The sequence below is a fragment of the Anomaloglossus baeobatrachus genome, chromosome 1 (genome assembly GCF_048569485.1).
Source record: "Anomaloglossus baeobatrachus isolate aAnoBae1 chromosome 1, aAnoBae1.hap1, whole genome shotgun sequence".
Lineage (NCBI taxonomy): Eukaryota > Metazoa > Chordata > Amphibia > Anura > Aromobatidae > Anomaloglossus > Anomaloglossus baeobatrachus.
This window is the reverse complement of record NC_134353.1, coordinates 313831713-313857838: the sequence shown is the minus strand read 5'-3', so window position 1 is coordinate 313857838 and position 26126 is coordinate 313831713. Positions and strand designations below refer to the sequence as shown.

The 26126-nt window shown below is 44.9% G+C and overlaps 1 protein-coding gene across 1 annotated transcript in view; it reads left to right on the top strand.

Moving 5' to 3' along the window:
- Window positions 1-20542: 20542 nt before the first annotated feature.
- Window positions 20543-26126, top strand: part of NPFFR2 (neuropeptide FF receptor 2) — a 333123-nt gene continuing 327539 nt past the window's right edge. Inside the window, exon 1 of the mRNA XM_075337188.1 lies at window positions 20543-20939. The gene's annotated coding sequence lies outside the window, so the exon portion shown is untranslated. The remainder of the gene's footprint in view (window positions 20940-26126) is intronic.

Here is a 26126-nt window from a genome sequence, read left to right as displayed (position 1 = left end):
TGTCTGTCTCTTGGTGCTAACACTCAGCCAGGTTTGTACAATTTGCCTAGAACAATGTCCAGTTTTCTTTTTCTGTCCGTGTGACAAGATGTGTGCTTTCAATCCTTTCAATTTGTTGTGAATGTGAAAATGAAGCAGACCAGCAGGATGCAGCAGCCATAGCTGGACGGACCCCTGACGCCTCAGGTATTTTATAGTTAAGAGCAATAAATAAAGCAGGCGCAGCCATATCATTTGTGCAACATGTGTGCTTGCACCGGGGCCCAAAATGTAAGTGGGCCCCTGTGTAAATGTAAGATTCTACCTAAAAAGCAGGTACAATTATGTCTTATGAAGCAGTATTGAGCAGCACGGTGGCTCAATGGTTAGCAGTGCAGTTTTACAGTGTTGGGGGTCCTGGGTTCAAATCCCACCAAGAACATCTGCAAGGAGCTTGTATGTTATCCCCATGTTTGTGGACATGGGGATAACATGGGGACAGAGATACTGTCTGTAAAGCAATGTAGAATTAAAAGCACTATATAAGGCCCCTTTCACACGTCAGTGATTCTGGTACGTTTGTGCTTTTTTTAAAACGTACCAGAATCCCTAACATACGCAGACCCATTATAATCAATGGGTCTGCTCACACATCAGTGATTTGTCACTGAACGTGTCTCCGTGCAGCGTGCACCCTTGGCCGTGATTCTGCACAGAGAGAAGTCAGTTTTTTTCTGCCATCACTGATGACCCACGGACCACACTATGGTGTGATCCGTGTGTGATCAGTGACACACGTACCAGAAAATCACGGACATATTAAATATTCAAAATTTTCAGCTTACCTTGCCTGCGATTCGCTGTGCCTGCTCCACTCTCGGCAGCTCCTGCCTGGCTCATGACTATTCATGAGAGCAGGAAATGCCGACCAGGAAGTAGGTGCTGAGAGCGGTGGGTGGACGCTGCAGAGCCGAGGAGTTCAGCACCATGGACAGCAGCAGTGAAGGCAGGTGAGTACTGTCCATATGCAATCACGGATCACGGATCACAGATTGCACATGGACAACCCACGTATGCCGTGAATCACGGAACACGGAGGGACATGTGCGTGTTTTACACGTCAGTGAAGAACGTCTGTGTTTTTCACTGACGTGTGAAACGGGCCTATGAGAGTAAAATAAATACATAAAGTTATTGGGCTACAAAGGGCCCATATATTGTTCTTGCATAGGATCTCTCTTCTGTCTGTGTCTGCCAGTGAAAAAGAAGTCCAATGTAAGTAATACGGGCTGCCTTTTCCAGTACTAAAGTAGAAAAATCTCAGATATGACAAATGGAAAGCTGTCCTTTGGGAACAGAGTTAAGAAATAAGCTATGACATATTGAAAGCTTTCCTTTGAGAGAAGATGGCTGCACAATGCACAAGCAGCTTCCAAATCCCTAGCAGAATTGTAATTAGTTTAGCTTTATGATACAGGTTTGTTGTTTCATTAAAAGTATTGCCCGATTATCTCAGTTGAAAAGGACATATTGAAGGATACATAACCCAAAATTCATGTTGGGAGACACTTATAATCATGGGACACAGTATATGACAGCGTTATATCTAGAAGTCACATTGTGCAACACCATTACATTATGGGCTTGCTCACATTCGCATGAAAGAATTTGGTCCCATTCAGCTCGTGAGAAGTTAGATGAGCGGAATCTGTCTGGGTAACCTTTTGTCACGCGAGTGCAATGTGATTATGCAATTTTTTTTCCTTGCATACCATCTGTATGACATGATGACATGTGTATGACATGCATATGCCATTCATATGCAACGTGTTTTTAACATCATTTTTTATATCTTTGACAACTCTATGTAAATTTTTTGCTAGTTGGCAGAAATATTTAAGCAATGAAATTTATAGATAGATAAGAGATAGATAGATAGATAGATAGATAGAGGGATAGATAGATAGATAGATAGATAGATAGATAGATAGATAGATACATGGACAGACTAGATAAATATCCTGCAGATAATATGCCAAACCAATTCTATATTATAAACTTGTGTGCTGCCACAGCAGCGGATCGAACCGCTCAGATCCGGGGGTAGTGTCCGTTCATGGCTTGAGGGTCTCCGGACTCCGGGGGCTTAGGGGCCACACTCTAAAGTGAAGGGGAATATTTACAGGGGAGATATAGTTCATGACGCCACCCATGGTGAACAGTAATTGGGAGCACCGCCACTGCCGTTGGGAGTACCCGGGGGTGATGGAGTGGGGCAGCAAAGGTGTTGTCACCCTCCACTGGTAGGGGAAGCTCCCGGGACTCGGTGGGATACCTTGTGATGCAGGTGTCACTCAGGTACTCACTTTGTCAATAAGCAGATGATGACAACCAGGTAAACCAAATCTCGGGGTATCGCTGCCGCTTGAGGGGAGCACGTCCGGTTCCCGTCCCCTATGGTGTTGCCTGGTGATCCGTGACCTACCTTCTGGCACTAAGTTTAATTTCAACATGGTGGCCCAGTAGTCTGAAACTTTCCGGGCCCCGCTCACCACTGTGGCCAAGTATGGAAGCCTGCTCTCAGGGCTCACGCTTGGGATTTTCTGGACCGTTTGTTTGGAAGGCCCTATTTCCCTCGTTGCACTAGTGCCCCGATTCTGGAGCGGGTGGGAACAGATCATAAAGTCTCCATTCTCCTCAGGTTAATTGCCGGGTTTCATGAAGCTTCTCCCCGACCTAGGGTCCGTGTACCCCACCGTGCCTTCGGTCCCGGACCGGTGATAGTGCCAGGCTGCTGACCATCCTACTTGACAGGTTCAGGCACCTAGCCGCAATCCCCTGCGACCTTGGGTCTGACTCCTCTAGGTCCAGACTACCGTCTGCAACCTAGACAGCTTCTCTTGAAGCCACCACTCCCAACCTCCTCTGAGCTCCTCAAGGCTACTTCCCGACTCTCTTCTCACTGACAGACTAACTAACTCACTGACCACACTCCTCACCTCCCCTCCATGACCCCCCAGGTGGGTGACTCTATTCCACTCAAGCCGTCCACTGGTGTGCCTGGTGGGTGTGGTGCAGTGTGTATCTAGGATTTGATTTGCTGTTGGAGGCAACACCACAAGATAGGGACCCAGAACCATGAGGGACTCGGAATACTGCACGGAAGGGCAGCTTGTGCTGTACCCTGTGACGACCTGATAGTCCAGGGGCGTCACACTTGCACCCTATAATGGTTTTAGGGGTTGATGTCAGCTTTGTAGTGTCAGGTGGCATCAAGCCCTGTTTTTAGTAATGGAGAGGCGTCTATCAGACGCCCCCTTACTAACCCAATCAAAAGAAAAAAAACAAAAATATTTTCTTGTAAAAAACACTCACTGACTCTTTCTCTAGTTTATTAATTTATCTAAAAAAAGGAACGTCATGGGAAGCGTTAGACTACGTCAGACATGGGAACTTTGCTTTCTGATAAATTGGTGAACAAGGGACAGTTTCTTGTTTTTGTTTCTCTCTCTTAATGTCTTTCAAGATTCCTTCCCTCTACTTTGTTGGATTCTTTTGACTACACTGAACCTGTATGGCTTTTTTTTTTTTTTGGTGAACCAGGGAAAGAGTTGGGGAGTTTTTTTAAAGTAATATATTTTTGTGTGTGTTTTTTTTTCTTCTGACTTACTGGGTTAGTAATTGGGAAGTCTGATAGATAGACTATATGTTACTAACACCAGGGCTTGGCGCCAGCTATTATTACACAGCTGACAAACGCATAAACCATTACACCGATTGCCACTGCTCCATCTAATGTGATGTTCCACTTCTGGGGTGGCTATGGGCTCATATTTTTAGGCTGGGAAGGGATCAGTAACCATGGACCTTCCCACCCTGATAAGATCAGCCTGCAGCTGTCTGCATTACCCTTGCAATTATCAAAAATAGGGGACACCATGTCAATTTCTTTATTTATGTATCTATCTATTTATTTATTTATGTATTTATTAGGTTAAAGGGAATCTGTCAGCAGGTTTTTTTTATGTAAGCTGAAGACAGCATGGTGCAAGAATTAACAGATAATTCAGGGCTGCCTTTCTTGTCAAGGTCCAATCTGTTATTTGCTATGTACGTTTAAGCAGCAGGACTTCTTATTGCTGGGACTAGATGCCATGCACACGGCGGTCCGACATGCCCTTTCCTCTGATTAATACCTCACTGTCAATGTAGAATCTTGATAGAGAGCTTGGTGTGGGTAGGGGTAGCACTCACAGTTCTGCTAAAAAAGCTCTGATCGTATCGCAATGGCTGCATCCAGTAATCTAAGTGATATATCGTTGGATTCAGGATCTCTTTGCCTATATCATATTGACCTCAGATGATGTAGCAAAAGACCTGCTCACAGATTCCCTTTAAACCAGGCTAAACATCCTTTAGTGCTACATGAAAGTTTATAATATGTAGGGGAGTTGTCAAATTATATAGCTGTATGATATCTATTTTAATCTATTTATCTATTTTTCTTTCTATCTATCTATCTATCTATCAATCAGCTATCGATCTATCTATGTTTATATGACTTTTTCTTTTAATTGGTTGCCAGGAGGGTTCTGTGAATTCTGTGTAAAAATTGGATGGCATATGGATGGTCCGTGTGCTGTCCTTTGTTTCCTCGCAAACATAGGCTTGTGTCGCGGGTAGGGAGGACGCCACTGCGCTGCGCTCGCTAACGCTCGGGTCCGGCGCTGCTGCGATGGCTGCTCAGTGACTCGAGCGGTGGGCCGGATCCGGGGACTCGAGCGGCGCTCCTCGCCCGTGAGTGAAAGGGGTGGTTGGTTTGGGGGATTTAGTCCGTGACGCCACCCACGGGTCGTGGTGAAGATGGGCACCACCGCTGCTGGTGACGGGGATCCCGGGAGCAATGGTAGGGAGCAGCTGGGATGTTGTTTTCCCCCTCCGTGGGTAGGGGTCGGTGGTCCCGGGGCCCGATGATGATGGGGAGGCAGGATTGGTGAGGTGCAGGGTTGCGGGGACAGTGCGGCACGGTGCCGGATGGCACGGGTGTACTCACTCAGCAAGAAAGGTACAAAGTCCTCGGTAAACCAAACGGCTGGATGGACGGGTCCCGTAGCTGGCTGCAGTGTCTCTCCCCAGACAGGTGATGGCGGCTGTCTTTCCCTTCACCTTGATGTTATTCTTCTGACTACTATGGATCCCCAACGGTAGTCCGCTCCCCGGTGTATGGGTACCAGAGGAGCCCGATGGCCCCCAGGCGCTGGCCCTTGGGTCTGTAGCCTTAGGCGGTAGCTGTATACCCTTATGGTGTGGGCGGTTGCCTTCAATCAGGACTTTTGCTGTTAGGAAACCCCTGGGGTTCCGGTCACATTCAGATTTGACTATTGTCGGCGGCTCCAAGCCTGGTCGGGGTCCGATGGCCCTGCCTGTGTGTGCTGGCTTCACTTCGCTCCCTGGTCAGTACCGGCGGGCCAACGCCCGACCCCGGTCCTACGGTTCCGCGTTGCTCCACCACTCCTGCAGACGGCCACCACCATCTACCAACCTTGCTGTTAGTGCTCGGCCACAAACCCAGACACCCAAGTGCTCACTCCTCTCACTTCACACTCCAACACTGAACTGTCACTTTTCCCGCCTCCAGGCCTGTGAACTCCTCGGTCGGTGGGGCCAACCGCTTGGCTCCCCCCCACCTGGTGTGGACATCAGACACTGGAGGGAGGCAACAAGGGTTTTGTGTTTGGCTGGTGTCCCTGTCTAATGGGGGTGGGGGTGTTTGTGTGTTATCTGTGACGACCTGGCTAGGCCAGGGCGCCACATTCCCCCTTGGTGAAATGCAGACCGTCCGCGGGCTGCCCGTCCATCACCGGTTTTATTTTTTTTTTCAAAAGCTGTAAAAATATAAATTAACATATAAACATTTTGAACATATAAGCATTTCTTGTTAGGACACTTAAACGTTGCACATTTAAACAAAAACATTTTTAATAACTGACGGACGGATGTCTTCCGCTCTCCCACCCAAGCAACGTAGCTCTGATGCTACCCCTAAGAAGTGGGCAGCACCCCTTGACCCCAGTCCAGGTTCAGGCTGCCCGAGCGGGAACGGGTATGGTTACTCGCAGCCGGCTGTCATTTTAGGGGACCCCACGTCCTTGGAGGACCCCTGACCCCCGGAGGATGGCCACCGGTCCTGGTGGTGGCCGGGCCCCAGCCTCCTCAGCTGCGGGCCCTTCCTCCAATCTGCCTCTCTGGAGGCAGCTCCGACGGAATATCACCCCTCAACTTATTTACAAGCCCACAAGTTCGTGGGTGGTCTGCCAGTTCTCGGCCATGTCCATGAGTAGTCTCTCATGCAGGGGGGGGGGTAAAAGCACACAGGGTCCCTCCGGGGACAACTTGCCGGCAACGGCCGGAATAATGACATGGACAATCAGATAAAGGTTCACGGTTCATTAAAGTCATTCAATCAAACTGCTGAGGGTCCCAACGGGGGACAACTGCTTGCAACGGCGATCCGCTGCCACTATTGCTCACTTCCGTACTCCTCACCCGGCTCCACGTGCAGAAGCACGGGTTCCAGCCCCTCCAGCGCACGGCAGGCGTGACGAGGAAGAGCTGCCCAGTATCCATTATTTCCACTCTGAGGGATGTAAGTGGCCTCTATGTAATACAGGCCGAAGACTCCCTCCTCCTCCGAGACAGGCTCCGTGTCAGCCCCCGAGCCGCTGTCATCTGACTCCAGGGAACTACTGGTGGGACTTGGCAGGCCGGTAATGGTTTCCAGCTGAGCCCAGACTCGTGGCTCCTCAGGGGCAAGTGACCCGCCACTGGCTGGGGTATGGAGGTCTGCTATCGGTTCGTCTACGTTACCCGCTCCAGCGATTGATGGGCTGGCTTCCTCTCGGGCCTCCGGGCCCTGGCGGGGCAACACGGACTCTGCCACCTACATCGGGGACAGTGATCTGGGTGGGGTTGTATGGGCAGTCAGCACAGGCAATGGGTCGGGCCCTGCTGGGGCCAGGGATAGACCGGACCCTTCAGCCGCAGCGGCTGGTCCTCTAGGGACACAAGGGTGTGGGTCTCTCACCAGCTCCTCTAGCATGGTCTCTATTTCATGCGCCCGCATGACCGCGGCCAGCTCCTCCATCTCAGCGGTCCAGCGATCGAGCAGGTCCCGTACTTGGACCCGGTTACAGCAGCACAACAGCATCACTTGGGTGTTCAGCCAAGCCGCCGTCCCGGGGGCAGGCTCCGGAGATTCAGGTCTCTCTGATGGTGCGGACATGTTGAAAGCTGCTTCCAGGAACCGGTTATGTTTGCAGAGTCCTGGCGTCCCCGCTTTTATAGCCTCGGCTACATTAGGCAGAAAAACACCCGCCCCCCTTGGTACTCTTCAGCACTTCCGTTTGTTGGGGGCGGGGCTTCGCTTTCGCGCCTTCCCTGCTCGGAGAAGACGCTCGAGCGGGATATTTTCGTGCCAAGATGGCGGCGCTTCAAAATTTTTGGCCGGACGCCGCCGGCGGAGATCACAAGGCGCACTTCTACTGGTAAGTAGAGGGGTTCAATCCTGTTCGTGACGCCAAGTTGTCGCGGGCGGGGAGGACGCCACTGCGCTGCGCTCGCTAACGCTCGGGTCCGGTGCTGCTGCGATGGCTGCTCGGTGGCTCGAGCAGTGGGACGGATCCAGGGATTCGAGCGGCGCTCCTCGCATGAATGCCCAGATGGAGTACATATCGTTACCTGGGGATTATTTTGTTGATGCGATTCAGAGGACTTGAAAGTTATCTAAGGACTCTGTATATAAGGATCTGAAATCCTGGGTTGTACACGCCACATGACTAAGTGGTGGATGCACGGATTCTATCTGTTGCGGCAAGATAGTCTGAACCTGATTTAGACTCTATGTTCAGCAGCAACCTACCAGGTGCATCAAGTGGTGATACAGTATATTGTTTTTTGGAGGACGTACCATATTATCTATTGGTCCCGGTGCTATTGTATGTGAATGGTTTGAAGCTGTGAGTTTCAAGGATTCATGCTGATATACCCCTGATGAGCCCCTATTTGCTAACTAAGGGGTGAAACGCGTAGGGTGAATCCTGGACAAAAAACAGCTTAAGTCAATATTAGATGCTTATTGTATGTCGACTTGAGGATGTAGTCTGGCCCATCCCTATTAGTCTATGACGGATGAATAGTGACGGACATAGTCTCCTTCTCTGCACAATTTATGTGTATATACTATTCTTGTGGGCTTTACCTTTGTGGTTGCACCTTACCCACTGATATATAGATACACGGGATACTTTTTTGAGAGTGAGTGGAGGGTCAGCAGAGGACGTCAGTCGACGAGGAAGGGGGGCGTCATGATCAATTAGGACGCCGACCTCCGTAAGTGAGGAAGGGTGAGAGAAGGACATATATAATTTTTCCCACCTTTCTTCCTAATAATTTAATAATTTTTTATCAGATTCTATGTTTGTATGTACTCTGTCTGTGGCATATATGTTTAATAAAAATTATGGTTTTAAGGTAAAAGAAATTTTTCGGTTTTTGGGATGTTGTTTTCCCCCTCCATGGGTAGGGGTCGGTGGTCCCGGGGCCCGATGATGATGGGGAGGCAGGGTTGGCGAGGTGCAGGGTTGCGGGGACAGCGCGGCGCGGTGCCGGATGGCACGGGTGTACTCACTCAGCAAGAAAGGTACAAAGTCCTCGGTAAACCAAACGGCTGGATGGACGGGTCCCGCAGCCGGCTGCAGTGTCTCTCCTCGGACAGATGATGGCGGCTGTCTTTCCCTGCACGTTGATGTTCTTCTTGTGACTGCTATGGATCCCCCAACGGTAGTCCGCTCCCCAGTGTATGGGTACCAGAGGAGCCCGTTTGCCCGCAGGCACTGGCCCTTGGGTCTCTAGCCTTAGGCGGTAGCTGTATACCCTCACGGTGTGGGCGGTTGCCTTCAATCGGGACTTTAGCTGTTAGGAAACTCCTGGGGTTTCGGTCACATTCGGATTTTACTATTGTCGGCGGCTCCAAGCCTGGTCGGGGTCCGATGGCCCTGCCTGTGTGTGCTGGCTTCACTTCGCTCCCTGGTCGGTACCGGCGGGCCAACGCCCGACCTTGGTCCTACGGTTCCGCGTTGCTCCACCACTCCTGCAGACGGCCACCACCATCTGCCAACCTTGCTGTTAGTGCTCGGCCACAAACCCAGACACCCAAGTGCTTACTCCTCTCACTTCAAACTCCAACACTGAACTGTCACTTTTCCCGCCTCCAGGCCTGTGAACTCCTCGGTGGGTGGGGCCAACCGCTTGGCTCCACCCCACCTGGTGTGGACATCAGACACTGGAGGGAGGCAACAAGGGATTTGTGTTTGGCTGGTGTCCCTGTCTAATGGGGGTGGGGGTGTTTGTGTGTTATCTGTGACGACCTGGCTAGGCCAGGGCGCCACACTTGCATTGGCAAGTCTTCTCTGATATATGAAGTCAATCACAGCATGCTGTTATATTTTACTCACACCGATTAGATCTTATAAAAAATATGCAGATGTGCTCTGTCTCATTGAATAACATTAGTCAGGATGCAATGTGATATTTTCTCTCATTGCACTCCTCCATATTATACACCAGAGTGAGCGAGCCCTAAAGGGGCACATTGGATAGGACAGCGTTATGTATTATGGGGCACATTGTGGAGAGCGTGAGACTTTATGGACAAAATTACAAATTAAGGGACACATTATGGTCAGCATTATATTTTAATTACACAGTGACAAATATCATTATAATCAATGTGTGGTGTGTAGCTTTATTATTTTTAATGGGCCCAGGGTGGAAAACCTTTAAATCAAGACAGTGTCATCTGGGACACCATTTTTTCAGAAGATGCAATTTGCAAGATGTCATCATTACATAAAGAGGGCACAATGTGCAATGTGAACATTTTAAGATCCCATGGCTTTAAGGTGTACAATGTATTGCAATATTATTTGCTGATGTGAGCAGCAGGGGATGTATGGAAAGCAAGTTCTGCACAGAGGGATCGTAGCTGGGAGAAGCCATCTTTAAGTCAATGAATGTCACTGTGTATTCTTGTGACTGCACCTAATCAGAACTGATTCACTTGTATGACCTGCAAAATGATGTGTGTTACTAGAGAGGAGTGGAGCTGGTCACCTTTGATTTTGCCAAATCAAGCAGATTTTATGATAAATATGATTTTCAGAGAATTCATTCTTTAAAAATTGAATATCCTTTACTATGTTCAAGGTTCTGGGGAATCCACAAGGCATAATAAGAGTACAGTGTAAAAAAAAAATTCCAAACAACTAATACTCACTGGTTTCCCCTGCTGCCTACTCTCTCCTGTATGTGTAGCGCCCCCGAAGCCATCAGGAGCTACAAGGTACTGCATCCTGTCAAAGATGCAAAACATATTATAATCCCTGTTTTTCCCTTTCCCCAAGGACTGGTGACAGACTAGAGTTGGATCCAATGGATGGCCACCTAAGGGTGGAGCCGATCCAGTCCACTAGATGACAACCAGGTCAGTCAGTCAGTGGAAGTGAGAGGAGACAGACAACTCCGTACTGACGGGAGTGTGTAACAGTGACCTGAGGGCCCAGGCGTGTGGTTGCCAGTGGAGTATGTGGAGTACTCCCAAAACCATAACACCGATGGGGTACAGGTCCCTAAGTCCGGCAAACACTTCAGCCAGAGCTGATAAAATCTGCTTAGTGAGGAGAACATCCAGGACCTCACTGACCGTAAAGTCCAGGGGCACCAGCAGTGACGGGAGAACAAGGGACCGGAACAGAACACCGACCCTACAGGGTTCAAACTGCCTTCCGTACGGACTAAAGACTGTGAGACTACAAGGAGAGACCCCCAGATGCTCCAAGCCATGGGAACCACCAACTTGAGACAGGTGGAGGGGAAAGAAGCCACCAGGTCACCAAACCGGCACTGGGACTAAGGGGACCAGTGGTAATGTGACGCGCCTGGACTATCAGGGCATCACAGGGTACTGCATAAACTGCCCTTCCGTGCAGTATTCCAAGTCCCTCATGGTTCTGGGTCCCTATCTACAGTGCCTACAAGTAGTATTCAACCCCCTGCAGATTTAGCAGGTTTGATAAGATGCAAATAAGTTAGAGCCTGCAAACTTCAAACAAGAGCAGGATTTATTAACAGATGCATAAATCTTACAAACCAACAAGTTATGTTGCTCAGTTAAATTTTAATAAATTTTCAACATAAAAGTGTGGGTCAATTATTATACAACCCCTAGGTTTAATATTTTGTGGAATAACCCTTGTTTGCAATTACAGCTAATAATCGTCTTTTATAAGACCTGATCAGGCCGACACAGGTCTCTGGAGTTATCTTGGCCCACTCCTCCATGCAGATCTTCTCCAAGTTATCTAGGTTCTTTGGGTGTCTCATGTGGACTTTAATCTTGAGCTCCTTCCACAAGTTTTCAATTGGGTTAAGGTCAGGAGACTGACTAGGCCACTGCAACACCTTGATTTTTTCCCTCTTGAACCAGGCCTTGGTTTTCTTGGCTGTGTGCTTTGGGTCGTTGTCTTGTTGGAAGATGAAATGACGACCCATCTTAAGATCCTTGATGGAAGAGCGGAGGTTCTTGGCCAAAATCTCCAGGTAGGCCGTGCTATCCATCTTCCCATGGATGCGGACCAGATGGCCAGGCCCCTTGGCTGAGAAACAGCCCCACAGCATGATGCTGCCATCACCATGCTTGACTGTAGGGATGGTATTCTTGGGGTCGTATGCAGTGCCATCCAGTCTCCAAACATCATGTGTGTGGTTGGCACCAAAGATCTCGATCTTAGTCTCATCAGACCAGAGAACCTTGAACCAGTGTGTCTCAGAGTCCTCCAAGTCATCATGAGCAAACTGTAGACGAGCCTTGACATGACGCTTTGAAAGTAAAGGTACCTTACGGGCTCGTCTGGAACGGAGACCATTGCGGTGGAGTACGGTACTTATGGTATTGACTGAAACCAATGTCCCCACTGCCATGAGATCTTCCCAGGGCTCCTTCCTTGTTGTCCTTGGGTTAGCCTTGACTCTTCGGACAAGCCTGGCCTCAGCACGGGTGGAAACTTTCAAAGGCTGTCCAGGCCGTGGAAAGCTAACAGTAGTTCCATAAGCCTTCCACTTCCGGATGATGCTCCCAACAGTGGAGACAGGTAGGCCCAACTCCTTGGAAAGGGTTTTGTACCCTTTGCCAGCCTTGTGACCCTCCACGATCTTGTCTCTGATGGCCTTGGAATGCTCCTTTGTCTTTCCCATGTTGACCATGTATGAGTGCTGTTCACAAGTTTGGGGAGGGTCTTAATTAGTCAGAAAAGGCTGGAAAAAGAGATAATTAATCCAAACATGTGAAGCTCATTGTTCTTTGTGCCTGAAATACTTCTTAATACTTTAGGGGAACCAAACAGAATTCTGGTGGTTTGAGGGGTTGAATAATAAATGACCCTCTGAATAAACTTTTCACAATTTAAAAAAAAAAAAAGAAATAACATTCTTTTTTGCTGCAGTGCATTTCACACTTCCAGGCTGATCTACAGTCCAAATGTCACAATGCCAAGTTAATTCCGAATGTGTAAACCTGCTAAATCTGCAGGGGGTTGAATACTACTTGTAGGCACTGTAAATAGTGTTTCCTCCAACAGCAAATCAAATCCTAGATACACCCTGCACAACACCCACCAGGCACACCAGTGGACGGCTTGAGTGGAATAGAGTCGCCCACCTGGGGGGTCAGGGAGGGGAGGTGAGGAGTGTAGTCAGTTGTGAGTAGTGAGAGGAGGATGGGAGCGGTGGCTCCTAGAGACGCTGTCTAGTTTGCAGACGGTGGTCTGGGCCTAGAGGAGTCGGACCCCTGGTCGCAGGTGATTTTGGCAAGGTGTCTGGACCTGTCGAGGAGGACAGCCGGCAGCAAAGCACTATCACCGGTCCGGGTCCGAAGGCACGACGGGGTACACAGACCATAGGTTGGGGAGTAGCTTCAGGCAACCCGACAATTCACCTGAGGAGAACGGAGCCTTTATGATCTGTTCCCACCCACTCCAGAATTGGGGCATTAGCACAACGAGGGGGATAGGACTTTCCAATCCAAACGGTCCAGAAAATCTCAAGCGTGAGCCATGAGAGCAAGCTCCCACACTTAGCCACAGTGGGAAGCGGGGCCCAGCAAGTTCCATACTACTGGGCCACCACATTGAAGTAAAATTTAGTGCCCGGAGGCAGGTCACGGATCACCAGGCAACACTATGGGGGACTCCCCTCAGCGGCAGCGACACCCAGAGAGTTGGTTTACCTGGTAGTTAGCATCTGCTTATTGACTGAGTGAGTACGAGAGTGACCCCTGCATCCCATGGCACCCCCCACTGAGTCCCGGGGAATCTCCTCTACCCATGGAGGGCTACGACACTTTGCTGCCCCACTTCATCACTCCAGGTACTCCCATCGACAGTGGCGGTACTTCCCAAATTACCGTACATCACGGGTGGCGTCGCAAACTATATATCCATTCCCCTGTAAATACCAACCTTTCATTTGAGTTGCCGCACGACTCCGGGTCCGGAGACCCTTGAGCCACAGCGAACTCGGATCCGAGCAGCTCCGCTGCTTCCACGGGGGCGGCACAGTAAAGACCAGCCTTCCTCCGGGTATCAGCCATCAAACCGCTGTGAGTAAAGAATCCAGTTACACTGCAATACCGTGTGTGGCCTACCTTCTTTCCGCGCCTAACTCCATCACCTACCCTCTGGGGCCCCGGCCCTACTTGCATAGAGCCCAACATTCAGGCTGCCACTAACATTAGCCACAGCGATGAGAAACTGTGCAGTGGCGGTTCCATCACCATAACCACAATCCGCAAGTGGCGTCACGATACAAACTTTATAAATATTCCCTTATATATAACCCTTTTTTCAAAGTGACCCCAAGGGTCACAGAACCGGTCAACGGCCACCCAGTGACATCTCCCCAGCAATACATCACCCAGGACCGAGTACCCCAAAGCCCTGGGGTGAGTCATATGGTCTTCAGCAGCTTTTCTTACTGCTGCCGGGTGATGAACCCCCATACATCTCCCTGATAGGCATGGATTTTCGGACTTTACTATTCCTGGGACACACCTGCACATGTGCATGTCCTAGTCACAGCCATAAGTCCTAACGTAGCATGAAGATGCCCAAGGTTTCAGCATGTAGTGGCAGTAAGAAGAGCCGTGGACCATACTGGGGAGAGCAACCAGTGCAAATGACCGGAGAAGTGAGGTATTAAGATTTTTTTTTAAAAAAAAAAACATTTTCCGTCCCTCTACAGTCAACTAAAATGTCATCAAGCAGGCCACCAATTTGCTGAATTTAAGGGAGCGAATAACAAAAACTTTGCACTCTGGAGAATATGGATTTTTAAAAAATTTAAATAAAACTCAATTCTATTCAAATAAATTCACCAAACTCTACATGGTACCGTTTTTTTTTTCTTTGAAGCAGGGTTTTCTTTTGTAGCAAAGGGTTAACATCTCTTGGCAGTTGGTTTGGTCCTTAAAGGGAACCCATCACCAGATTTGACCTCTATAAGCTGCGGCCACCATCAGTAGGCCCTTATATACAGTATTCTAGTATGTTGTATATAAGTGCCCAGGCCCGTCTGTATAACATAAAAAACGTCTTTTACTATGCTCACCGGCTGGGCGGTCGGTTCCGATTGTCTTTGCTGGTCTTGGTTCAGCGCCTCCTCTCTTCCTTCCGTCACCGTCCTCCTTCCCTGCTTCTTGTGAATGAAGCTTCCAATGTTATCCACACAGAACCCTCCATTGCACTTTGTAAAGAAGTATAATGTGCGGGCACAAGGAAAGGCTAAAGACGGCCTGCGCATGCGCACTGCAATATTTTGATCTGCTCGCAGTAAGCCAGAGAAAAGTACACATGCACAGGAGCGCGATGGAGGACTTTGTGTGGATCACGTAGGATGTATCATCATCAAGGAGCAGGTGCGTATTTATATGCATATATTTATATTTATATTGTTGCAATCCAGTCTAAAAATCATGGGCTGGGGAGACACAATATAAATCTATTTAGCATTCTAATGAGTACAAAATATTTACATGTAGGTACTATTGTATAGTGTGTTTGAGTGAAGGCTGCTTTACACACAACAATATCGCTAGCAATCTCTTTTCCGATGTGACACGCCCAGATCGATGTTAGGATTTGCCGAGATCACTCATAGGTCGTTTTGTAGCGGTCACACGTACACATCTCACAAACGACGCTACATCGTTAAGCGATATATTGTTTGATTAAGGCGGTCATGTGGATGTTATTCGTCGTTTCCAGGGTGTCAAATGTAGCAATATGTCTGCTGCGTTCCAAACGACTAACAATATTTTGAAACTAAACGACGTGTCAATGATCAACGATTTTTACCCTATTTGCAATCGTTTGGAGTCGCACCTAGGTGGCACACGCAACGGCGTCGCTAACGATGATGGAAGTGCATCACGAAAACCATGACCCAGACGACATATCATCAGATAAATCATAGCGTGTAAAGCGGCCTTTACTGTCACTGTTTTATTTGATAACCGCAGCACACAATGCATATATATATATATATATATATATATATATATATATATATTTCAAAAAATCAGAAGGCAGCACTCCATTTTTCTTCAGGTTTATCTTTCTTTAATGGCCCATAACACGGGACGTTTCGATCAGGAACACTGTTGGAGAAAGGTCAGTTCCTGACCGAAACGTCCTGTGTTATGGGCCTTTAAAGAAAGACAAACTTAAAGAAAAATAGAGTGCTGCCTTCTGATTTTTTTAATATATTGAATGGACGGTAGGATGCTGCCTGTGAAGGATTTTTGCACCTAATTATAATCTCTTGGTGCTGCTCTGAAAAATGTATATGCAGTACAGACCAAAAGTTTGGACACACCTTCTCCTCCCTAGAACAACTGTTAAGAGGAGACTTTGTGCAGCAGGCCTTCATGGTAAAATAGCTGCTAGGAAACCACTGCTAAGGACAGGCAACAAGCAGAGGAGACTAGTTTGGGCTAAAGAACACAAGGAATGGGTGTTAGACCAGTGGGAATCTGTGCTTTTGTCTGATGAGTCCAAATTTGAGATCTTTGGATCCAACCACCGTGTCTTTGTAGAAAAGGTGAACGGATGGCTCTACATGCCTGGTTCCCACCGTGACACTGCTGGGGATTTATTCAAAATTGAAGACATACAGAACCAGCATGGCTACCACAGCATCTTGCAGCGGTGTGCTATTCCATCTGGTTTGCATTTACTTGGGCCATCATTTATTTTTCAACAGGACAATGACCCCAAACACTCCTCCAGGCTGTGTAAGGGTTATTTGACTAAGAAGGAGAGTGATAGGATGCTATGCCAGATGACCTGGTCTCCACAGTCACCAGACCTGAACCCAATCGAGATGGTTTGGGGTGAGCTGGACCGCAGAGTGAAGGCAAAAGGGCCAACAAGTGCTAAGCATCTCTGGGAACTCCTTCAAGACTGTTGGAAAACCATTTCCGGTGACTACCTCTTGAAGCTCAGCAAGAGAATGCCAAGATTATGCAAAGTAGTAATGAAAGCAAAAGGTGGCTACTTTGAAGACCCTAGAATATAAGACATATTATCAGTTGTTTCACAGTTTTTTAAGTATTTCATTCTACATGTTTGAATTCATAGTGTTGAAGCCTTCAATGTGAATCTGCAATTTTCAGAGTCCTGAAAATAAAGAAAACTCTTTGAATGAGAAGGTGTGTCCAATATATATATGTGTATATATATATATATATATATATATATATATATATATATATATATATTAGTGATGGGAAATCTAGTTCATTTTGGTGATTAGTTCACCATGAACTAGTTCACTGAAAAGATTAGTTCAAAAGATTAGTTCATTTAGTTCATTTAGTTCAGTATTTCTCTGGAGGAGCTGACAGGAAATGCATCATGTGACCTGTGAACTAAATGAACTATATGAGCTGCTGAACTAAATGTTGTATTGAGAATGAATCAGTACAGCCTAGTTCAGTCTGATGCATCTCACTGAGCCCAGCAGCGCCCCCTGTGGTAGTGTAGAGTACTGACCCATAATGAATGTGTATGAGGAGCCCAGCAGCGCCCCCTGTGGTAGTGTAGAGTACTGACTCATAATGAATGTGTATGAGGGAGCCCAGCAGCGCCCCCTGTGGTAGTGTAGAGTACTGACTCATAATGAATGTGTATGAGGAGCCCAGCAGCGCCCCCTGTGGTAGTGTAGCATACTGACTCATAATGAATGTGTATGAGGAGCCCAGCAGCGCCCCCTGTGGTAGTGTAGCGTACTGACTCATAATGAATGTGTATGAGGAGCCCAGCAGTGCCCCCTGTGGTAGTGTAGCGTACTGACTCATAATGAATGTGTATGAGGGAGCTGAGAAGCAGTTCAGCAGCCACCATTTTCAGAACACAACATGAGCCAGTGGTAAAGATTTTAGCAAGACTGATCTAGGCTACAGGAGGCTGATCCTCTACAGGAGGCTGATCCTCTACAGGAGGCTGATCTTATCACACAGACAGGTGAGGGGCATGAAACACACAGAAACACTCTCTCTCCTACACACATATGAGCTGTGTCTGTCTACTCTGCAATTTCAGTTTTTATTATTATTATTATTATTATTATTATTATTATTATTATTATTATTATTATTATTATTATTATTCTATTTGTATTTGATGTGTGGTATAGGGTTTTACTACCTTCTTTTCCAGCATCAGGAGCTATAAAGAGCCAGTGTGAGAGCAGGAGCCTCCTGCAGCTGTAGAGGATCACTCTCTGTCTCCTCCCACTCGCTGTTTAGTTCATAATGAACTAATCTCTGTCAGGATGGTGACTAGATGAACTAGTTCACTCTGAGGAGTAGTTCATTTTGAACTACTCACTCACGAACTACCCATCACTAATATATATATACTAAATAGATAGTTAAAATCTAATGTTTACATAATTTATCTAAAAGGACATTTATGCGTATTTCTCTCTATTTCTCTCACTATCTGGCATGAAGTCAGAATAAACTTTTCCCGTAGTTCAATTAGGAACCAAAATTCTTTATATTTGCCAAATGCCAGAATAATAAGAGAGAATATTTTAAGGCATTTTTATTTCTATTTGCAAAGTTAAGAGTTTACATACATTTCATTAGCATTTGGTAACATTGCCTTTAAACTATATAACTTGGGTGAAACATTTTGGATCTCCTTCCACAGCTTCTCACAATAGTTGGTAGCAATTTCAGCCCATTCCTCTGGACAGAACTGGTGTAACTGAGCCATGTTTGTAGGTCGCCTTGCTCGCATCTGCCTTTTCAGCTTTGCACATAAATGTTTTAACAGGATTGGGATCAGGGCTTTGTGATGGCCACTCAAAAATATAGGCTTTTTTATCTGTAAGCCACTTTGTAACCAGTTTGGCAGTATGCTTCAGGTCCATTTAAAAGAGCCATTTCTGCCCAAGCTTTAAGCTCTTTGTTTGTATGTGCATTTGCAAACATTAATTTTGCTTTTTTATGTTTCTTTTGGAGTAATGGCTTCTGGCAGAGTGGTCTTTCAGTTCATGTTGATACAGTACTCATTTCATTGTGGATAATGACACAATCTTACCAGCTTCCGACAGCATTTTCACAAGGTTTTTTGCTTTTGTTCTTGGGTTGATATGAACATGTCTGACCAAAGCACGTTCATCTCGGGTACACAGAACCCATCTCCTTCCTGAGCGGTATAATGGCTGGACATTCCCATCTTGTTTGTACTTGCATATAATTATTTGTACAAGTGAACAAGGAACCTTCATGTAGCTGGAAATTGCACTCAAGGATGAACCAGACTTGTGCATGCCCACAATTCTCTTCCTGAAATCTTGGCTGATTTATTTTGACTTTCCCCATGATGCCACACGAAGAAGCAGTTTGTTTAAAGTGTGTATTAAAATACATCCACAGATGTGTCTCTAATTAACTCAGATGTTACCAATAAGCCTATCAGAAGCTTCCAAAGACATGACATCATCATATGGGCTGTCCCATATTGTTTAAAAGCATATTACTCTTAAGCAGGCTTTACACGCTACGATTTTGCTAGCAAGATCGCAAGTAATCGTACCCGCCCCCGTCAGTTGTGGGACACAGGCACATCGCTACCCGTGCCACACAACCTCACTTAATCCCATCACACGGACTTACCTGCCCTGCGACGTTGCTCTGGCCGGCGAACCGCCTCCTTTCTAAGGGGGAGGTTCATGCAGCGTCACAGCGACGTCACACGCCAGGTGTCCAATAGAAGCGGAGGGGCGGAGATGTGTGGGACGTAACATCCCACCCACCTCCTTCCTTCCGCATTGCCGGTGGAGGCAGGTAAGGAGATGTTTGTCGCTCCTGCGGTGTCACAAACAGCGATGTGTGGTGCCGCAGGAACGAGGAACAGCATCGCTAATAAGCAGAAAACGATTTTTTGTTTCAGGACAACCTCTCCGCGGCAAACGATTTTGGCCGCTTTTGTGATCGTTTAAGTTCGCTCAAAAGTGTCACACACTGCGATATCGTTAATGACGCCGGATGTGTGTCACAAACACCGTGACCCCGACGATAATTCATTAACGATATCGTAGCGTGTAAACCCTGCTTTAGTGTATGTAAACTTTTGATTTTGCAGAAAGTAATAAAAATGCCTTAAAACATCCTCTCTCTCTTATTTTTCTGGCATTTGGCAAATATAAATAATTTTGGTTCCTATTTGACCTAAAACGGTAAAGGTTTATTCTGATTTCATGTTAGATAGTGAAACAACATAAATATGTGTCTTTTCAGATGGTGTATGTAAACTTTTTGTTTCGACTGTATACATAGGAGTGTATATATATATATAGCACATCTGTGTGTGTGTACGGGTGTGTGTACAGGTGTGCACACATTTTTATATATATATATATATATATATATATATATATATATATATATGTATATATATATATATATATAAATATATATATTTACTTTATATATATATATATATATAATATGTTCATGACTGTAGAGGGGATACAAACAGCATACAGCTTGGTGCAGATCAGGGACCACATTGTAGATGGTTGAAGCACAGTAAAGGTCTCCTTTTGAGAATATTTTGGCAGACCCATAGACAGGTGCTTTGAGGTTTCAGTGTTGTTTTCGCTCCTTACTTCCCAGATTGCAGTTACAAGTAGTTCTAGCCTGGATGATTGCCTCCTGTATTTATGCATTTGCAGTCCTCATTTTTCGGACATGAGGAGTAGATACCTGGGGAGAACATATAGAATAATGATTCGCCGTAGAGAACAGACTGTGATGTGGATGAAGAAGGTCTGCGGTCTCCAGGTGCATGGACCAGTGAGGTCTCCGCTGCTCTGTCATCTAATTGTTGGAGTTAATCTATTGTATATTATTAACTATTGCTTACCAGTGATCCTGTGTTGTGATGTAAACATGCAGCTTGGGAGCTGTGACAAGTGGGAGCTGTCACCTCCTCTCCTCCCAGGATGCCGAAGCTCTCAGCATCCCACTAATGGAGAAGGGAGGTGAGGGATAATCACACCCACCATCCATGCAGCTCTTTCACAAATCTATGACGTGAGTGTTTCATCATCACAAGCTCCACTACCAACAACAAAAAGAAGGGAGGTGAAAGCGTGCTGGTGTGCTCCTTGTGCACTGCCTGCTTATATGTGGAGATGCTGGAGGAGCTCCTGCACTGGACATAGCAGCTGCTCCCTCTGCAGCCTGGAGCTGGAGAAGACTCAGGTTCCTTCCCCAGAGACTATAGTGAAGACTTACCTGCTGCTGCTGGAGGAGCAATCAGCCCTCATTCCAGGTAAGTGCCTGCACTCACTCTAATTCAGGGAAGACTTCTAAAGTCAAGCTCCAGACTGATCCTCTTGGCTCAGAAAAGTACTTGAAGCAATTAAACATATCTACTTACTGTCAGCCTGTAATTACCATCAGCCCCTGCTTCACATGGAGAGAGGAGGCTTCACATCTTAGTTCTTTATTGGCTCAGTTTACTGCTTAACTTGGCTGCGATGTCCTTGAAGGTTCACTCCATGAGGTGGAGATGTGGGGTGGGAGAGGTCCTCTGGAGATAAATATGCTGTGTGTGGTGCTGAAAGTGTGCCTCACAGGACACAACTGGTTAAACAAGTGCAGCATGTAACAGAATGATTGTATCTAATGGTGGGGGAAATATTAGTCCTTGTTTTATTATACAGAATTCCAATAGGAAACAAAGGCACATGGAGCAAATGATGTTACAGTGTGGGGGGATCATCAGTGGGATCCCTGGCTGTGATATAGGCAGGTGTCACATTGTCCTTTACCTGACAGACCACACAATAAAACAGGCACCGGATGCATCAATGTTACAGTATGCATTGTACAGGTCAGGCATTGGAAGTGGCATCTGTACCTGATACACTGCATGGATGTGGGAAATGGCCAAGAAGTTACTAACCTCTCAAAGCTTTAGCTGGAGTCTAACAAACTGGACATATATCTCACTAGATGACCGCCATACAGCTCCAATAGTATGGGGACATCACTTTTAGAAAAGGATAGATAGCTCAAGGAATAACAGATTATTAGCCAACATTTTGCATATATTAAATTCATTTAAGTCATTTGGAGATTTCCATAGACTCAATCTTCTATGTATCTATCTATCTATCATCTATCTATTTATCTATCTATTATCTATCCCTCTATCTATCTATCCCTCTATCTATCTATCTATCTATCTATCTATCTATCTATCTATCTATCTATCTATCTATCCCTCTATCTATCTATCTATCTATCCCTCTATCTATCTATCTCTCTAGCTTTCCATCTATCTACTATCTATTTCTTGCCTATATGCCAATCTATCTATCTATCTATCTATCTATCTATCTATTATCTGTCAATATTTGCTAATCTATCTATCTATCTATCTATCTATCTATTATCTGTCAATATTTGCTAATCTATCTATCTATCTATTATCTGTCAATATTTGCTAATCTATCTATCTATCTATTATCTGTCAATATTTGCTAATCTATCTATCTATCCATCCATTAATCTATCTATATGTCTGTCTGTCTATCTATCTACTTCCATTTCTACCTATCCATCCATCTATTTATCTATTTATCTATCTATATATCTGTCTGTCTATCTCTATCTCCCATTCTCTTTATCTCTTTCTCTCGCTGTATATAAACCTATCCATTCAAAAAAGCTTTATTGGCAACACCAACTACACATTAGTTTTGCCAAAGCACATGTACAATAAAGGATAGGGACTGTAGGAATGATGGACTGAAGCATCATTCTACCTCATATTTATCTACTTATATATCTATTATCTATGCATCTATCTATCTATCTATCTATCTATCTATCCATTATCTATCTATCTATCTATCTACAGTATCTATCTATCTATCTATCTATCTATCTACAGTATCTATCTATCTATCTATCTATCTATCTATCTACAGTATCTATCTATCTATCCATCTATCTATCTATCTGTCTATCTATCCATCTATCTATCTATACATCTCTCTATGGTATCTGTCTATTTATCTCTAGCTCTCTCTCACCAAATACACATTAGTTTTGACAAACACGTGTACAATAAGGGATAGAGACTGTAGGAACAATGAATGGAAGCATCATTATACCTTGTATCTTTTTATCTAATTATCTATTTATCTATCCATCCCTCTATCTATCATCTATCTTTCTATCTAATTATCTATCTATCTATCTCTCTATCTATCCCTCTATCTATCTATCTATTCATTATCTATCTATTATCTATCTATCCCTCTATCTATCTATCCATTATCTATCTATCTATTCATTATCTATCTATCCATTATCTATCTATCTATCTATCTATCTTTCTCTCTCCCTATTAATTCAAAGAGCTTTGAATTGAAGCACCAAATACACATTAGTTTTGCCAAAGCACGTGTATAATTGGGATAGGGATTGTAAGAACATTGGATGGAAGCATTATTTTACCTCCTATCTATCTATCTATCTATCTATCTATCCCTCTATTATCTATCTATCTATCCCTCTATCTATCTATCTATCTATCTATCTATCTATCTATCTATCTATAGTATCTATCTATCTATCCATCCATCTATCTATCTATCCCTCTCTCTCTCCGATACAGACATCCCTTCCAATGTAATCTACTACCTATAAATCAGTACAGTAAGTTGAGGTGGGCTCAGCTATACGGGATGAAGCTTCTTCTCCTTCTGGTTCATTTCAGTCTGAATTTGAGCACCACCTAACAATGTTAAAGAAGTCAATATAATTAAATGATTGGTTCATTCTCACAGACATTTTTGTTCATGGTATTTCCAATTCTGTCACTTACTCCACAACTGTTCCTTGGCAACAGAAAAGAAACTGTCACTTTGTCAGTAAACACTGTTATTGAGAAAAATAATTCAGTTTATAGCATGTCGCTAAGGAGCAACTAACAGAATGTGGTATGTGGCAAAAATTAGTGAGCTTACATGTATAATTGTAGCCATATTCACATTTGGCTTCTTTGCAGCTCTTTCTGTTTCCATAGTAACGTCATACATGTGCGCGACATGTCGCCTTTAACGTGATACACTTTTTTTAACATGGCGCAACTATGATAACTGGTTGACAGTAGGAACATTAACAGTAGAGGAGGTGAAAATAGTATAAATTATTGGTTTTTCTACTGTCTATTATTCTAGGGTTTATAAAATACTTAGATGTTGGAAATTTCTATGTGATGCGTGATTTCACAATTTCAATAATAATCCTAGATTATTGGGAGCCAGATCAGACACCCCATACTTTGCACTGACGAGGGGCAAGCACCCCGAAACACTGTGTCTGCAAATTGGGATTCTGATCTGGCATAAATCCTAAGTCATATGCAAAGGATTGTTATAAATCCACTTTTGACTTTTAGGATCGCTACTTCCAATAGGTGGCGCTGCGCTAGAGTTTGTCTCCTTTCCTGGAGAAACAATTTGAATAATAATCCCTTTTAATCAGAAGGCACCACATAGTAACTGATGTCACAATTTTAATGGCAGTGGGTACAAATTGATTCGCAGTATCCCATTCATTGGCCATGTCAGAAGGGGGCTGTGAGACCTTCCTCCTACATGACGCCATCTCCTGCTCCTCTTTGGTCAGCCGACTTGGTGTGATGTCATCGTTACAGTGTTGTGCCAACGTGACATCACTAGGCTGTTTAATCAAAGGAGTAGCTGTGGATGATGTCTCACATAAGAGGCTCCTCTCGAGTGACCACAAACTAGAGATGTGGCACATGGACCGGATTCTACAAACAGATGAGCACCAACTTTAGAAACAAATGTAGTAAATTATAAATCAAAGAGCAAATTTTAAGGTCTCCACTGAAAATCACATAGGCAGCTGGATTCTAATGGCAGCTTTATGTTTCACATGGCTCTAAGTCATTTTAAGCTTCACACAGGACTTGCTCTAAAAATCAATATAATTTATCAACTGAACACAGAAAACAGCGACAGAGAAATAAATTGTTCTTAACCAAGGTTGATGCTTGTTTAAAGAGCAGAAGAAACCTCCAACACATCAGAAACCTGGGACTAGCACAATACATGACCTAGTAATTTCTAGTTAGACAATAGTAAGCTCTGTGTGAATTTTATTTCAGCAATTATTCCACTGTTTTCTAAAGATTGCTATACATTAAATGTCCTCCTTATGTTGGAATTTGGGAAACGAAAAATGTGATGCTATTTTTGGGTTAGAACACTTTAAAACAGAAATATCAATATTGCAGCATATGCCATTGGAAGGGTATTTCTATACTGTCTTTATGAAATACTAAACTTGGGGCTACATGGCGGTTGGGGAAGTAGACACAGGACCATGACATGCAAGTCAAAAAATTTGATATCAGTTGGATTTTTTGTTACTTGATTGTCACAGTCTCAGTAACTTGCAGGTCACAATGTTTCATAGTTTTTAAAGTTAAAGGTAGACTAAAAAGGCATCTGTTAGCAGGTTTTTGCTATGTAATCTGAAAGCAGCATACTGCAAGGCATAAAACAGAGAATTCAGGGATGCCTGTCTTGTCAAAGTCCGGTCTGTTGTTTATTTGCTATGTTTCTTTAAGCAGCAATTCTTTTCATTGCTTGACTAGAATGTCGTTGACAACAGCACTCCGACACGCCCCCCCCCCCTTTGATTGACACCTCACTGTGCATGTAGAGTCCCTATAGAGAGCCTTGTGTGTGCCAGGACAGCTTTCTCAGCTCTGCTAGATGGCTACATCTAAAAATTTTGATTGTGTCAAAACAGCTGAACCCAGTAATCTAAGTAATACATCATTGGATTCAATATCGTTTGCCTATCTTATGCTGCTCTCAGATGAAGTATCAACAAACAGCTGACAGATTCCCTTTAAGTCCATCAAGTTCAACCCATAGCCTAACATGTTTATCCAGAGGATGGCACAAACCTCATGGGGCAGACAGTAAGCTCCATAATTCCTTCACTTAGATTATGCTCTAATAAAGCAAAGGCAAATAGCAAGTTAAGTCTTCTTTTCATATAGACACTAAGGATATCAGTGTGAAGCTCTTAAAGAGTAATAGCGCTGAGCACAATTACAGCTACTATATAACCTGTAAAGCACATTATATAGTGTGGTTAAAACAAATGATGTACTTTATCTTCTGGGTCAATAAAAGTCAATTTTATAGTTCTTGACCTTGTAGTCACTATTTGTAATGAAAAAATGAAAAAATAAACACCTCATCTCTGAGGATTGGCTAATAGTACTGGAAATATCGACTTACTCAACTGTGATTAAAGTGACTTGTTGTAGAGGGAGAAAGGGGTAAATACAGTAACATTCTGGTCCTTTAGACTTAAAGATTATTAGTCGATTGTCCTTTATAAGTTGGCTCTAATATGTTTGACGCAAAGCTGATGTGTCTGGATGGTGACACATTGA